The sequence below is a fragment of the Pongo abelii genome, chromosome 17, assembly GCF_028885655.2.
Source record: "Pongo abelii isolate AG06213 chromosome 17, NHGRI_mPonAbe1-v2.0_pri, whole genome shotgun sequence".
Taxonomy (NCBI): domain Eukaryota; kingdom Metazoa; phylum Chordata; class Mammalia; order Primates; family Hominidae; genus Pongo; species Pongo abelii.
The window spans coordinates 63219876-63235963 of NC_072002.2; positions in this window are offsets into that span (position 1 = coordinate 63219876).

Sequence of the window (16088 nt, forward strand, 5' to 3'; positions counted from 1 at the left end):
ATTGGCACAGAAGAAAGCAGCACACCAATAAAATCAAATAGAGGGGCCAAAGATACCCCAACACACAAATGGAGCCCCGAAAGGTGGCAAACACGGGGGAAAGCACACGCTGTAAACAAATGGGGTTGGGGTGACTGGTTATCTAAATGGAAAAATTAATGTTATCTCTAATGTTCTATTTTGTTTTTTAAGGGAGAAGTGAAAACAAATAGCAAATACTAAGATTTCACATTTTAGAAGCGGAGTAAGGGTTAGGTTGCAATGGTCTGAATATTTGTGTCTTCCTCCAAATTTCTGTGTTGAAGTCTTCACCCCCCAAGTGATGGTATTAGGAGGTAGGGCCTTTGGGAGGTGATCAGACCACAAGGGGTCATGATTGGGATCAGTGCCTTTACAACAGAGGCCCCCAAGAGCTGGTTACTCCCTTCCACCATGTAAGGACACAGCAAGAAGGCAAGGAGCCAGGAAGTGGGCCTTCACCAGACACCAAATCTGCTAGTGTCTTGATCTTAGACTGCCCGTCCTCCAAAACTGTGAGAAATAAATCAAATAATGCTTCTACCTGTTAATATTGGCACATCCTCTCTGCTGTTTATGAGCCACCTGGTTTATAGTATTTTGGTATAGCAGCCTGGATAGACTAAGACACAAGTAAAAACAGAAAAGCAAAATGTGATATTGTGATATAATAAGAAATATACATTTATTCTCTGCCCCTGATTCCTGGCACACAGCTCCTAAAACCCTTGTAGATGGGGCACTAGAAAAATCTTTGTTCTAATAATTGGTCTTTGACCATGATTTCTGACACAGAACTCCTAAGACCTTTGTAATTTCCTGAGTGATAGGAGTATCGACATAGAGCTCCTAAATCCCTTGAAATTTCTTGGGTGATAGGAGCATCTTTTGTTCTAATGAGACAACTCTTGAAGGGCTCTTGGATGGCCTCAGGATGGGGGCTGGTTGCCAGGGGAAGCAACCATGTGATTGGAGGGTTGGAACCTTCAGTCCCACCTCCTAAACCTCCAGAGAGGGGAATGGGGCTGAAGGTTGAGTTGATCACTAACTAATGGGCAATGATTTAATCAACCATGCCTATGTAATGAAGCCTCCATAAAACCCCAAAAGAACAGGGTTCAGAGAGCTCTGGGCAGCTGAGCACGTGGAGGTGTCTGGAGGGTGGTACCCCCGGAAAGGGCATGGAAGCTCAGTGCCCCTTCCCACATATCTTGCTCCATACATCTCTTCCATCTGGCTGTTCTTCTGTATCCTTTGTAAAATCGTTTATAATAAATGGGTTAATGTAAGTAAAGTGTTTCCTTGAGTTCTGTGAGTCATCCTAGCAAATTAATTGAACCCAAGGAGGGGGTAGTGAGATTTATAACCAGTCGGTCAGAAGCACAGATCACAATCTGGGGCTTGTGTCTGGCCCCTTAAGGTAAAGGGCAGTCTTGTGGGACCAAGCCCTAACCTGTGGGATCTGACACTGTCTCCAGGAAGTATCAGAGTTGAATTAAATTATAGGACACCTAGCTAATGTGGCTAGAGGATTGATTAGTTGATGGGAAAAACCCCACACACATTTTGGTGACCACAGGGGAAGCATCCTGTGTTCTGAGAGTATATAGTAAGAGGAAAAAAGTTTCTTTCTTTTTTTCCCCCAGAAAAATTAAGCTTCACTGTGGGCGCTGTGTTGTTGATAGACTGAGAAGGGGGAGGTGAGAATCCAGCCAAGGGGAACAACTGGAGACTATTGCAACACCAAGGAGAAGAGACAACGTGTGTTTGAACCAGAAATGGTGGTGGGGATGTAGGGGAAGACTGGGTCCTGCAGACATCACTGAGGGAAACTTGACAAAACCTAACAACTCATTGGATTTCGATGATCAGAGAAAAGAGATGTCAATGGACTCCCAGGTATCCAGCCTTGGAGCCTGGAAGGATGTGCCAGTGTTGATAGCTATAAGTAACACAGGCTTAACAGCTCTAGGTGGGTAACAATTGTTTCCATTGTGGATATTTTAGATCTAACACTGCTACAGAACTTGTAGATGGAGATGTCCAATAAGTACAGTGACAAATGCAGGTCAAAAGAGAATTGGAGCTGGAAACATACTTGGGGAGTCCTTGGTGGATGGAATTAAGTCCCCTGATATGTGCTCTCGAGACCCTCTCCCCACTTCCCATCATGGAGCTTGTCATGATGGATTGAAACCACTTGTTTTCTCTTTAGGCTGTGAATCCTATGACGATGGAGGCGGTCTTGTTCTCCACTGTATTCTTCCTGTCTGAACTGAGGACCTGGATTATTGAGGACCTAATAAAGCAAAGATGATCAAGAACAGGATCTTAGGGAACATCAAAACTAAAAGGCTAGATAGCAAGAAAAGACCATCAAAGGAGCTGTCAAAGTAATCACCAGAGAAAGAGAAGCGTTATGGGATATGGAGTCCCTGGACCCAAATAGAGAGAGAATTTCTAGAGTAGAAGGTGGTGCAGTGGTCAAGATGTTCTTGTCCTAGATAGCTTTTGCACCTGCCCCTTCCCAGCCCAGCCTTCTCTAGAGAAACCGCCCAGTGTACAGGTACCACATCTCTCCCCTTCTCCACAGAGGCTGATTAGACCAAGGATGGACACCTGACCCAAGGCTGTGTTCACTAGTGGTGAGGATTTAAGGGAAAGTAGAGGGAGGGAGAAGTCAGTATCATGACAAGCCAAAGCCTTGTGACATTTACGAGTGACAGGGACTCTGGATAAACAAAGGAAACTCATAATGGACGGAAAGAGAGAATGAAGCAGACAGGCCATCTCCATTCCAGATAACTTTCCAGCTTCCAGCTTCAGCCCCTGCAAGACCCACCCTCATCTTAGGTTTCATGGGATCCAATAAACTCCCTTTTTCTTAAGCTCATTTGAATGAATTTCAGTTCTTCCTACCTGCCTGACTCCAACAAGAACTGTCTTTACATCTGCTATTTACATAATAATTTAAGGGAAATCAAAAGTCTATGGATTTAGAAAACTCTTTCCTTTAACTGGAGATCATCAGGAACCCTCCACTCATATTAAAAATATAATCTTCACTTATAGTTGGAACACCCCCATTTCAAATTTTCAAGCTGGAGGAATCTCAGAATCGGACAGCAAGGAGGTTGACTGCCTGCAGTCATGTGCCAGTTAGTATCCTAGGAAGGACTCAATTACAGAATGCCTGACTCCAGTCCAGGGACCTTGCCACAACCTTACCCCATCCCTGCCACCCCTGGGCTCAGGGAAACAAATCCCAATTCATTGCTCAATCGGGCTGAGGACTCAGCCCCACCAGTCCTCCACCGAATCTAACTACAGGAGGAAATGCTCCAAGCCCTTGGCTGACTTCTCCGCAGTCAGACCCCTCTATCAGGAAGGTGGCTTAAATGAATTTAAACCCACCCAGGTTGGCCTGTGAGGACAGTTCCATTAAAGCTGAAGGCCAGGCAGGATTCCGTTTGTTGAAATCTGTGTTCCTTTTGTACACTTTTAAAGTCACATCTGGTGCTGACCTTAGAAACAGCACTTGTGTGCTGAATGAATGCAGCGTGACTGTGTGTGCTCAGGGTTTTGGGACTTCTCTGAAAGGCGCTCCCAACCCTCCCAAACTGGCACAGGATGTCCGGCCGTGGTCGGCTTCCTCCACCGCGGCAGAGGATGCCAACTGAAACACGACCTCCTGCCAAGACTCTGGGACCAAGCTCAGATCCAGGTCCCTGGGGGCAGAAGGCAGCTCTGTGCCAAGTTCTCCAAAGCCCGGCTCCTCCCGGGCTCTCATCCTGAAAGTGCTCTGGCCTCCTCTTTGGAAAAGGCCCATCAATCTTCTGAGGGTTTCTGACACCGGTCGGAGCACTGGAAACTGCAAGCCCTTCTCGGTCTGTCAGCTGCCTCACACTCTCCAGCCCGGCAAAGCTGTTTGCAGCATCTGGAAAAGCAGTTACTGGTTTGGTTGTGGTCTGCCTTTGCAGCTGAGCTGGTTCCAAGTGCCACGTCCTCCACCGGCTGCTCTGGCCCAGGACACTCAGGAAAGGTGACAAGGCGCCCCCTTGCACACTTGCCTGGAGCTATGCTCCCTCCATTTCTTGTAAACCAAATATATTTTCTTTTGTAGAATGAATGAATTCAAAGGGTGCCGTGCCACCCCTTTGCCCAGCCCCCCTTCTGAAATTCTTCCTCCAGCTGTCTTGATAGCGATGCTTGACAGACTGGAGGAGAATAGTTTGAATGAAGCTTCCCAGTGCAGTATTTCACTGGGCTTGAGTTGAATTGATCTAGCCTGTGATGCCATTTATCTTCACAACCTTCTTAGAGAGGAGCAGGAGAACAAATCTCCTTCGTTCGCATATGGGGAAACTGAGACTAAGGGAAGCTACAGAGACAACTGTAGGGAAAAAGCCAGCAGAGCAAGGCCAATCTGAGAAAATGCATGCTGATGAGATAGTCTTTTCCTGAGGGATTTATACAATCACTGGGCATAGAGGACAACATGGGAGGGGACTTAGGAAGAACTGGAGATGGGCCTCCTTACAAAATTCATTTGAGTGAACTCAAATTTAAACGTGCACCCCCACCTCCAAGTCTGGTACTCTTGTGCTGGTGCCCCAAAACCTACGACAGGAGATGGTAGCTCCAGCGAGGTTTCCCTGATCACTCCTGTCCCCATCCACCCCTCCTCTCTAAGCTATTCTCTCAATCACAGCCTGCACCACCCTGCCTTCTTCATGGTTTTTTACTGTTTTCAAATTCATGTTGGTCTTCTCTCACTCAGCTAGATTACTTGCTGCTTCTCAAGGGATGGACTGTGCCCTAGATTTTAGAAACCCCAACCCTTCTGGGTTTTCTCTTTGTTTTCTCACTGTTTGCCAAATGATGGTGTCACACACATAGCCCCAGGGGCAGGATCAAAGAAGGCAGTCACTTGGGACTTAGGGGAAAGCAGTCTTGTTTTCCATGAGAAACAACCAGGGGGAGAAAAAAATCAATGTCTGAAATAACTGTTGAGAAAGAAGTTTGGCTTTCTCTTGGAGTCATAGAAAGTGGTTCTGATGTCAGCTTCACACGTAAGAGAATGGATCCACGGTGAATCCCTAGTAGCTGGCCGAGGCTGACTCAACCCACAGGGAGCTGCCCAGCACATCAACTATGGCAATTCTCCAGCAGCTACTCCTGCCAGAAACTTCTACCTGTGCCTATGCCCACGGCCCCATGATCTCCTGGAACAGCAACCCGAGGGGCCTACCTACCATGTTTCAGCCTCACAGCCTGCCAATTTCACCTCCCTGGCACTACCCACAGTAAATGCCATGAAGGAGACTCAGACTCAGGGGACCACGAATCTGCCCCATCTTGAGCAAATGATTTCCATTCTCTGGCTCTTGGTGTTAGTATCTTTGTAAAACAAAAAAATCAGACTAGATGATCTGTGAGGGACCCTCTACCTCCAAAACTGCATTGTCTAGACTGGCAGGGAGTGTGTGGGTTTGGTTCTCATTTGGTTGGTTTTCTTGTGTATGTCTTGGCCCATGCATGGCCACTTTGGCCCAGGGTGGAGAGCATCATTATCTACATCAAGTACTCTGTAACTAGAGAGTGACTATGTGGCTCCCCTCCAGGGAGGCCTGGGGTGGGCCTAAGGCATCCCAAAAGATGTGTGAAATGTCTTTGAAGTCAATAATTTCCCTTAGAAATTCATGTATATTTTGCATTCTTTTCTATATTATTACTGAGTTACTTAACATAGGAATTTTTGTCCCCAAATCTTAGGATAAAGTGACCCTCCAGGAGGACGATTCTTGCTAAAAGAAGCTTGTTTGAGCTTCCTGTAATGAACTGCTACATACTCCTGAAACTGCTTTAAGAAGCACTAATCTGGCCGGGCGTGGTGGCTCACGCCTGTAATCCCAGCACTTTGGGAGCCCGAGGTGGGCAGATCACGAGGTCAGGAGATTGAGACCATCCTGGCTAACACAATGAAACCCTATCTCTACTAAAAATACAAAAAAATTAGCTGGGCGTGGTGGCGGGCACCTGTAGTCCCAGCTACTCGGGAGGCTGAGGCAGGAGAATGGCATGAACCCAGGAGGCGGAGGTTGCAGTGAGCCAAGGTTGCACCACTGCACTCCAGCCTGGGCAACAGAGCAAGACTCTGTCTCAAAAAACAAACAAACAAACAAACAAACAAAAAAACAAAAAAGAAGCACTAATAAGCCCTCATCTGTGGGTGTTTGCAGGAACACCCAGGGCTGAAAATTCATCTTTTGATCCATTCAGGAATCCCTTCTCAGGTATTCATCCTTTTCTGTTAAAATGCAAATTCCCTTGGGAAGGGGATAAAACTTAGAAAAAAACTGAGACAAATATAAAATTCTTTACTTGTGTCTGAGAGTCAATTACAGCAGGACAGTCCGTGGCTGTTTGGATCAGCAGTAGCTGGTGGCTGAGGATTTTGGTAAACTTCAGTTGAGTCAACACTGTGATTTGACTGTGTCCTTCAGAGCAAGAAGGACTTAGTCTCAGCACTAAGCAGGCCCCCTGGAGAACTGCATTCAGAGCTGGAACCATACGTCAGAGGGATTTGGACTAAACAGCAATGATCTGGACAGAGACCATGGACGTATGTCACATGGGCAGTGAATGGAGAGATCAGGAGGGGAGTGGGCTAGGAGCATCTCCCATGGGAATGGGTTTTTGATTTGTGTAGCTCCAAAGGGCAGAACCTAGACTAGCACTCCTGCATTTTAGGAGTGCAGATTTTAGCTCAGCAGAGGGAAGCCCAGCACCTTGTGAAATGGAGATGGGCTGCCTCTGTAGAAAGAGGGTGCCCTGGTCCTGGGAGAGTCCTCCTATCAGTGGGGGCTGGAGGGTCACTGGGTTATGGGATCCTTTAAAAGGGTGAGGTGAACATGGAAACACAGCTCTTAGATCCCCTTCAGGGAAGGGCTCGCTATCCAGCAGGGGTCAGCAGACTGTTTCTGTAAAGGGCCAGAGAGCAAATATTCAGAGTAGGTGGGCAATACAGTCTCTGCTGCAACTGCTTAACCCTGCTGCTGTAGCACAAAAGCAGACATAGATAGTAAGTAAATGAATGTGCATAGCTGTGGTTAGCAGACAGCCTCCGGGGTCAGCTCTTCTGGGTTGTCCTCTCCTGCAGGGAGCCTCCTCTCCTGGGGCACTTGCATCTGGTGACTGAGAGAGGTCTGGACAAGCACAGAAGCCTGGACATCTAGGCAAGAGCTAGGCTGGCTAAGGCTTTATTGGGTCTGCCTCACTGTTTGATGTCTTCTTCTGTACCCCAAACTCCATCCCAGTGTGTACTTGGGAAAAACTCTACCTGAGACAAAAGCATACAACATGGGATGGGTCATCCTGAGATTCTAGGGATCATACTATTATTCGTCACTTACACCTGACTGTGAATAAATTCACTGAAATCTTTGCAGGGAACAAGTTTATACAGGTGTAGCTTAAGGAAACAAAAGGGGAAAGAGTCACAAGACAAGTAGGTTAAGAGATAAGGGATTGAAGTTTACGCTTTAAATGTGTGGATTATATCTCAATAAAATGTTTTTTTTTTAATGTTCAAAGAGAGAGCGAGAGAGAGAATGAAGCTGATCTAAGATGTCCAGACCCTCCCAGGCTGTGCTAGGGTACAGGTACTCAAGCATTGCAGCCAGGTATCAGGAACTGGAAGGACTTGTGCAGGACCCTTGGCTTCTCAGCAAGGCTGTCCCCACGAAGCAGATTTCACACACCCATAGCACACCCAAGGCATGGTTAGCAGCCCTTGAAGGCCCTGCTGGCCCCACCATCATCACTGTGCCCCACAGTGAAGCAGGGAGGAGCCCTCCTGCCAGCCACATCCCAAGGCTGCTATTGTGTTCACCTCCAGCAGGAGTCAGCAGACTGTTTCTGTAAAGGGCCGGAGAGCAAATATTCAGAGTAGGTGGGCAATATGGTCTCTGTTGCAACTGCTTAACCCTGCTGCTGTAGCACAAAAGCAGACATAGATAGTAAGTAAATGAATGTGCATAGCTGTGTTCCAATAAAACTTTACTTACAAAAACAGGCAACAGACCAGATTTGGCTTAGGCATATAGTTTGCTGACCTCTGTCCTAAAATCATGGACCAGCCTAGTTGGAAATAATCCCAGGCCACAGAACAGGAAGGTTTTCTCTACTTGGAATCCAAAAAGGCATCATGTTTCTTGTCTTCCAGGCTTTGCTGGAGAAATGGAACCAAATGTTCTATATATATTTGACATACATTAAAGTTGAACTGGGAACAGAGATTCACAGGATATGGTTCCTGCTCTTAAGGCCCTATGTAAATAAGCAGGTAATTCTCATTCAGTGTGATAAACACATGGGAGATGTGGGTACATATGTGTATGTTTGGGCTAAAACCACCACTAGCCAATGTCGCCAGGGTTCGGATAATTAACTTTGGGGGCCTGGGTCAGTTGACCCTCATGGTGGTTAATAAAGTAGTACCTGTAGTCACTTCTAGCTGTGGTCTTTACACATCTACAGAGGACTTGCCTTTTTCTTTTTTCTTTTTAAATTATTTTTTCAAAATTAAAAAAAAAACAAAAAAACAAAAAAAAAAAACCACAAAACTTTAAATAGAGACAGGATCTCCCTATGTTGCCCAGGCTGGTCTTGAACTCCTGGGCTCAAGGGATCCTCCTGCCTCAGCCTCCCAAAGTGCTAGCATTACATGGTGAGCCACCATGCACCATTACATGGTGAGCCACCATGCCCAGTCACCTTTTTCAAATTAATCTTGGAAACAAAAACATAATCCCAGTTTGTCATTGAGCCAGAGCCCACAGGTATTGTTTTGGTGCATACGCCACAGAACCGGACAGTTGTCACAGCCATTGCATGGGAAGGCCACGGGCTGGGTCTGGTTCCAGATCCACGTTCTCGCGTCTTGGGCCTGCTCAGTGTGTTTCAGCTGCTGTGTATGCTTTTCTCTCTGCAGTGCCACGACATCCGACCCCCGCCTTCTCAGAGGACGCTAACCCGCCTGCCCGCCCGAGACTGCCAGCCCTGTCTGTGGGTGCCCTCTGGTGGCCTGTCGGCTGGAGAGCCTCGGCGCCTGTTAAGGCAATCAGTCAGGGAAAAGGAGGAAGCCTGAGACTGAGTTGCAGACATTTCCACCAACTCCTCCTTTGCCAGCACAAACCCAAGCCTCCCCCTAGGGATTTTGGAGTGCATTCAGAGCTTGGGGAAGGAATCATTTTCATTCCTAATTCGATACCCTTCATTTTTTCAACCGGGATGGTTCACATGATCAAACCGCACAGGAGGCTGTCGCTCTGTGTTCTGCTTATGGCCGAGAGGGCACCGCGGCTCCCCAGGGCACTCAAGATCTGAGCGATCTGGGGGCCCAACAAGTTAAGAAGCAGCTTTTCTTTAAAAGCTGCTTTAAAAGTTTAAAGAAGCGTCTTTAAGAAGACGCAATTCTTGCGTCTAATTTTCCGCTCCTCTTCTTGTTCCTTCAATGTTTACTGCAGTGGGGGGTCTCAGTGGGAATGGACTAAGGATGCAGGAAAAGTATGGGGGTCTGAGTACAGGCAGGTACAGAGCTGACTCGGCTCCGGAAACACCGTAGAAACTAGTCCCGGTTCTCCCACCCACCTACTCACATGGCTGGAAGACTTAGCAAGGCCCTGGAGTACACTGGTTGACTCCACGGACTCCTGATCCAGGCTGCCTGGGTTCCAATCCTGGCTCTACCACTTTCTAGCCATGTAACCTCAGACAAGTTCCTTAACCCCTTTGTGCCTTGGGGTCCTTGTCTGTAAGATGAGAGTCATAATATTGCCTACCTCCAGGGCTGTTTTGAAAAATAAGTGGGTTGGTACCTGCAAAAATGCTCAGTAAATGTTTCCTGTTGTTATTCAGGAGAAAGCTCTACTAACGAGGATAGGAATCTGAAGCCCTCAGTTTCCATCCGAGAGCCACCTTATCCAGTTGTGTGTGTTCCGGGAAGGGTGACCTCACTTCTCTGTGCTTAGAGCCTTCTATGCCAAGATAAGGATGAGAACTAACTCCATCCTCTAAACTCCTCCATGGCTCTCCATTGACCGCATAATGAAGGCCCAGCTCCCTCACCTGGCCTCTAATGCTCTTCATGCTCCAGCCCCTGCCCTTCTCTCAAGTCTCATTTCATGCAACGCCCAAGGTGATGATAGCTGATGAGTGATATTGTAAAGCACCCATCAGATCATGTCTCTCCTCTGCTCAGAGCCTTCCAATGGCTTCCCCTGCCACTGAGAGTAAAATCCAAGGTGTTCTGCACAGGCTGCTAGGTCCTACAGCCTGACCTCAGCTCCCACCACCTCCACCCCCCACCACGCCACACCACCCCCCCCCCACACACACACCTCTGTGGCTGCTCCCAGCTCCCTCTTCCAGGATGCCAGCCCTCTCTTGCCTTGGGGCCTGATATGGTTTGGCTCTGTGTCCACACCCAAACCTCACCTCGAATTGTAATCCCCACATGTCAGGGGAGGGGCCTGGTGAGAGGTGATTGGATTATAGAGGCCGACTTCCCCCTTGCCAGTCTGGTGATAGTGAGGGAGTTCTCACAAGAAGTGGTTGTTTGAAAGTGTGGCACTTCCGGCTTCGCTCTGTCTCCTGCTTTGCCGTGGTGAGACATACTTGCTTCCCCTCCTCCTTCCATCATGACTGTAAGTTTCCTGAGGCCTCCCAGTCATGCTTCCTGTACAGCCTGCAGAACTATGTGTCAATTAAACCTCTTCCTAAATTACCTAGTCTCAGGTGGTTCTTTATAGCAGTGTGAGAACGGACTAATATAGGGCCTTTGCCTTTGCTGTTCCCTTGGCCGGGAGCGCTTCCCTCAGAGCTGCCTGGTCAGCCTTGCCTCCTTCAGGCTTCTGCCAAGGGTCTCATGATGAGAGGGGTCTTCCCTGACTTCCCTGCAGGTGACAGAACACTGCCCCATCGCTCTCTATCCCCTGGTCTGCTTTATGTTTCTCAGTGGCCTTGCCATCACTAACCCGTACATGCAGATTTGACTTGGCTAACTGTCTGCCTCCCCCATGTGCAGTGTGAACAGGTGCTTTGTTTTGCTCCGTGCTGTGTCTCCAGCTCCTAGAACTCTGCTGGTCACAAAATAGGTGCTCAAAATCAGTGTGGATCTGTGAAGGATGCTGGCTTGACTAACAGAGGACATTACTTTGGCAAGGAACATCCAGGAAAGACGTCTCTTAACCTAAAAACTGGAGGCACCATCTAAAAGACCTCCCGTAAGGGAGACAGCACTCCGGGCTCCCTGCACCGCCACTGCCCACCTTTCTACCTCCGGGCACCTGGGAATTGGCCCCAGGCAGGATGAAGTCACAAGAGGCTGGGTGGCCAGCCTGAGTTCTCTCCCGCTGCGGGCAGGAGCGCCTCTTTTCACTTTTTATTTCTACACTGCATTACTTGAACACTTGGTGGCTTCCAAAATGAAGTCACATGGTTTGATGGCAGCTCTCTGGAGGGAAATGCCGCCCTTTAATTGTCCTCAGGACTATTCTGAAAATAGAGTCCTTTTTATTCAAAGCTTAATTCCGTTGATGTTCCCAATATAAATGAATAATAGAAAGCGTAAGCGAATTCTCTCCTGACAGTGTTCCTCTGCTCTATTTAAAGACCCTTCTGGGGCAGAGCCTGGACTCTGCTTTTACCAAACCCACTTAAAAATCCCTCCCCAAGAAACTGGACTGATTTTCCTTGGGCACAGTGTGTCCTGGAGAGGGACATAAAAGGGTGTTGAGGAACATCTGCTTGTGGACCCAATCTCCCAGACTGTGCAGTTTGTCCACTCCCCACCACCAAGCTCGTCCAAGGGGATACAGGAAGCCTCAGTCCCCAGAGGCTTCAAGAGGGTTATGAGGCTGAGGGGGACAAGGGACACAGGCAACAGTACAGAGCAGAATGGAGCACAATGATGTAGTCACAGCATAAACTGACTTAACTTGATGAGACTGCTGGGAGTGCCTTGTCAGTTCCAGACATGGATAGGTTACAATCATTCAGGAAGCTTGAATGCTCAACTCAGTGCCTACTTCTTCCAGGAAGCCTTCTGTGCAGCTGGAGAGGATCTCCCCTTCGCAGTTCCTATTGCACTAATCGTACCCCTGGGTGGTACTGAGCTGTCGCCACCTTTGAGTGTTTATTTGGGCACAGATGGAATCACTCCCTTGGGGACACCTGCTCTGGCCAGGGGGTGGAAGATTTTCTCTGTGCTCTATCACCCCCTGCACTCCATCCCTCCATGATGCCACAGTGGTCACAACCAGTGGGGCTAGCTGCAACATGTTTGTGTCCCTCGCCAGGTCTAACGCACTGGGAGGGGAGGACCTCTGTTGGTCTGGGTCATTGCCATATGCCTTGTGTCTAGCACAATGCCTAGACCATGGTGGGCCCTCAATCAATCTGTGGAGAATAAAGGAATCTCCCCTACTAGAATGAAATATCCTAGATGTACACGGCCGTGTTCCACACTCCTTTGTCCCTTTACCAATACCTATCAGTTTTAGCACTCTCTACTTGCTGGCTAAAGGAATGAATGGGAGGAAGGTGTCACAGCAAAGACGGTATTTGAGTTGGGTTTTCAAAACTGAACCAATTCAGAAAGTCTCAGAAGGAGTGACTGATTAAGATCCCAACTAGCCCTTTACTGTGCTCTAGCACCCTGGTGGAGTTCTCATGGTTAATCCTCTCATGGTTAATTACAGGAAAGGCCACCCAGAGGCATAACAGAGAGGGTATGCTTGCCGCCTGGCTTCTGGGTCTGCCCCAGTCATATACCTATGCAGGGGCCACCTTTGCATCCTCAGATCCCAGTACAGTGGCAGACTCCTCATAAATATATGTTGGATAGAATTGAATATCTCACATCCACTAGTTAGTATTCCGTAGCCCAAAAGACTGGGACATCCAAGACCCTAGGTGTAGAGGAAATGTATGCAGAAGGGGCCCTAAGCTCACCCCATCTGCTCAGCTAGATTCTGCAGCCTAAGATTCTCATAAGTGAAAGGATTCTAAGTCTCAGACAGCCACCAAGCCTTGTCAAGTTCGTCCTGAAGGCCTGTCACACCCAAGATGTATAGTGAGAGTCACCTCCATGCAGCAGAGCTGGGAGGAGTCCAGCACAGCCCCTCATAGCTGACACATGACTCATGTGAGGATAGATGGGTGGAGTGGCATCTGGGAAGGAGGCAGGGTCTTCAGGAAAGGAGGCGCCTAATTCAGAGCATGGGCCAGGCTGTGTGGAGGCCCCACAAGGCTCATCTATCTTGGTGGGCAGTGGGTTCCCAGAGTTGTAAAATTTCATTTCTCCTGGAGCATCTGATCCATAGGTAGTTTGAACTGGTGAAACAGGAAAAGTTCCCTTGTTCCCTCTCAGGGCGTGCAATGGAGGTGTGGCTTGCTTCTTCAGTGCCCCACTGCTCACACCTCTAGGGGTAGCATGCAGACAGGAAGGCTGTGGGGCTCCAACCCCATGGCAGCGTCTAGAGGTAAACGTTTGCCGCTGAAGCCCAGTGGGCGTGTGTTACAGGGTGCTCTTTCAGTTTAGCCATCTGTAGGCAGCTTGTGTTAATCAGCTCAATTAGACCCCCTGCCTTATTGCAAGGACAGAGGACTTTCTGTATCCTGGGGCTTCTTGCCTTGGTGTATCAGAAGAATCAGATCACACGTGGGCTTGGAGAATGAGTGCAAGGTTTTATTGAGTGGCAGTAGCTCTCAGCAGATGGGGGAACCAGAAGGGAGATGGGGTGGGCAGGCGGTTTTCCCCTGGAGTCAGGCTGCTCAGTGGCCAGGCTCTCTTCCAACTACCCTTGGGCTAACTGTGCCTTGTTCTGCTGGTCGATGGCCTGCTGGTGTCTGCTGGTGCTTGTCAGTGTGTTCTTCCACTGCTCTCGAAGTCCAGCTGCTTGTGTCTCTGCCGGCTAGGGTCTCTGGGATTTTTTTTTTTTTTTTTTTTTTTTTTTTTTTGAGACAGAGTCTTGCTCTGTCGCCCAGGCTGGAGTGCAGTGGCATGATCTTGGCTCACTGCAAGCTCTGCCTCCCGGGTTCACGCCATTCTCCTGCCTCAGCCTCCCAAATAGCTGAGACTACAGGCGCCCGCCACCACGCCTGGCTAATTTTTTTTGTATTTTTAGTAGAGATAGGGTTTCACTATGTTAGTCAGGATGGTCTCGATCTCCTGACCTCGTGATCCACCTGCCTCGGCCTCCCAAAGTGCTAGGATTACAGGCGTGAGCCACTGCACCCAGCCAGATCTCTGGGTTTTATAGGCACAGGATGGGGGCATGGCGGGCCAGGGTGGTCTTAGGAAATGCAACATTTGGGCATGAAAACAGAAATGCCTGTCCTCACCTAGGTCCATTGGCACAAGCCTGGGGGTGGAGCCCTTGCCAGGGACCATGTCCTTCCCTTCCCAGCATTTCCCTGGCCCCCTCCTGTATCACTGGGAATATTCCAAATGCAGGGCCGCAACTGCAGAGAGAAGCATAACAGTACCCCTTCATCCTGTCCATACCTCCCCTACCCCTTTCTTCTGGCCACACCCCTCCCCCCAACAAAATGAGAAAAGAGACACAGAACAGGAAAGTCAAGGCAGCAGCTCAGATGTCCGTCTTCAGTCTGCACGCTACAGGAATGTGCCTTTAGGTTCACTAGATGATATCGGTGCTGCTGGCAAGAGACCCCTCTAGGAACTGGCTGCCAAGCTCATCCAGCCCAGACAGCAGCTGTGAGCTGGTCTGGGGCAGAGCTGGGGGAGCCATTTACCTCCCATGCCTCGTACATAATAGGGGGTCCCTGGGTAGGATCTAGGGCAGGTGATCAGGCAGGGATACCTTCATCCCAGCCCTGTAGCTTTTGTCCCTGCCACCGCTCCCTCTTCCAGGAGTGCTCTGCTGCTTGCCAAGATAGGCTGCAAAGCCCCACACTGCCAGCCTGGGGACAAGACACTCCTAGCTCTCAGCACAGGCAAGCTCTCCCCACCCCAAGGTCCCTGTCTCTGGTGGATGCTCCAGGCTGTCTCTGTGCCTCTGTCTTTACCTAGTTTAAGCCTCAGTTCCTTTGGGCGTACAATGGGAACAATAATAATAACCTTCATTTTCTATTTGGGACTGTTAGCATAATCCAGGGAGACCTTGGGTGTGAGGTCCAGGAGGACCCATCAGGGGCTCCAGGTTAATTATTGTTATTACCTCTGCTTGACTGACAAAGAAAGGGGAAGAAGAGAGGTCACATGCTCGGACAGGCCTGCTGTGATCAGGCTGAGGCCTGGCTGGAATCTGTTCATTCTATTTCAGCAGGTCTGCAAGTGGGAATGCAGGAAGCAGTATCAGGCCCACAGCCCAGAAGAGTGGGTGCCACTGGCTGAGAGACGGCAGATGGGGGATGGCCAGTGGCCAGGATCATGCCCAAGGGGCTGTCTGGGGCCTCTCAGCTCCTTAGGGCCTAGGGAGGTGGAACGCGCCATAGGCTGTGGAACCATGAGGCAATTTGGGAGCCTCCCTGCCTGTTGCTAGATCTTCTCAGGGAGTGGAACGGCCCTAGAGAGGGCAGCTTTCAGTGTTGCCCAGGCTAGAACAGAACAGCCTGAGCTCCCCTGGAGAACTCTGGGGTTGTCTGAGGCCTGTCAGGCTCTTCCTTAGAGGGCCTCAGTGCCTTCTTCTGGGACAAATAATATATCAAATGAACTGAAATACCCAGAGAGCCCCCTGGGGGCTGGCACCGAGCCTGGCACTGCTGGGAATGCAAAGGGGACTTAGACCCATTGCTCACTCTCCAGACAATTCCAATCCAATGTGAGCAGTTGGGGAGAAAGGGCAGCAGGAGCGTGAGGCAGCAAACACCCAGGTGGCTGCCCCCAGGGCGGAACGTGAGGTTCAAGAAGACCGAGAGAGCACCAGGAGCCAGAGAGACTGGACATTCCTGTCTGTCTAGGAGAGGTGGGGAAGGTCGGGAAGACTTTTGTGGAGTTGGGGTTTCCTTAGAGACATTTCTGAGCACTGGTTTGGCCCTGA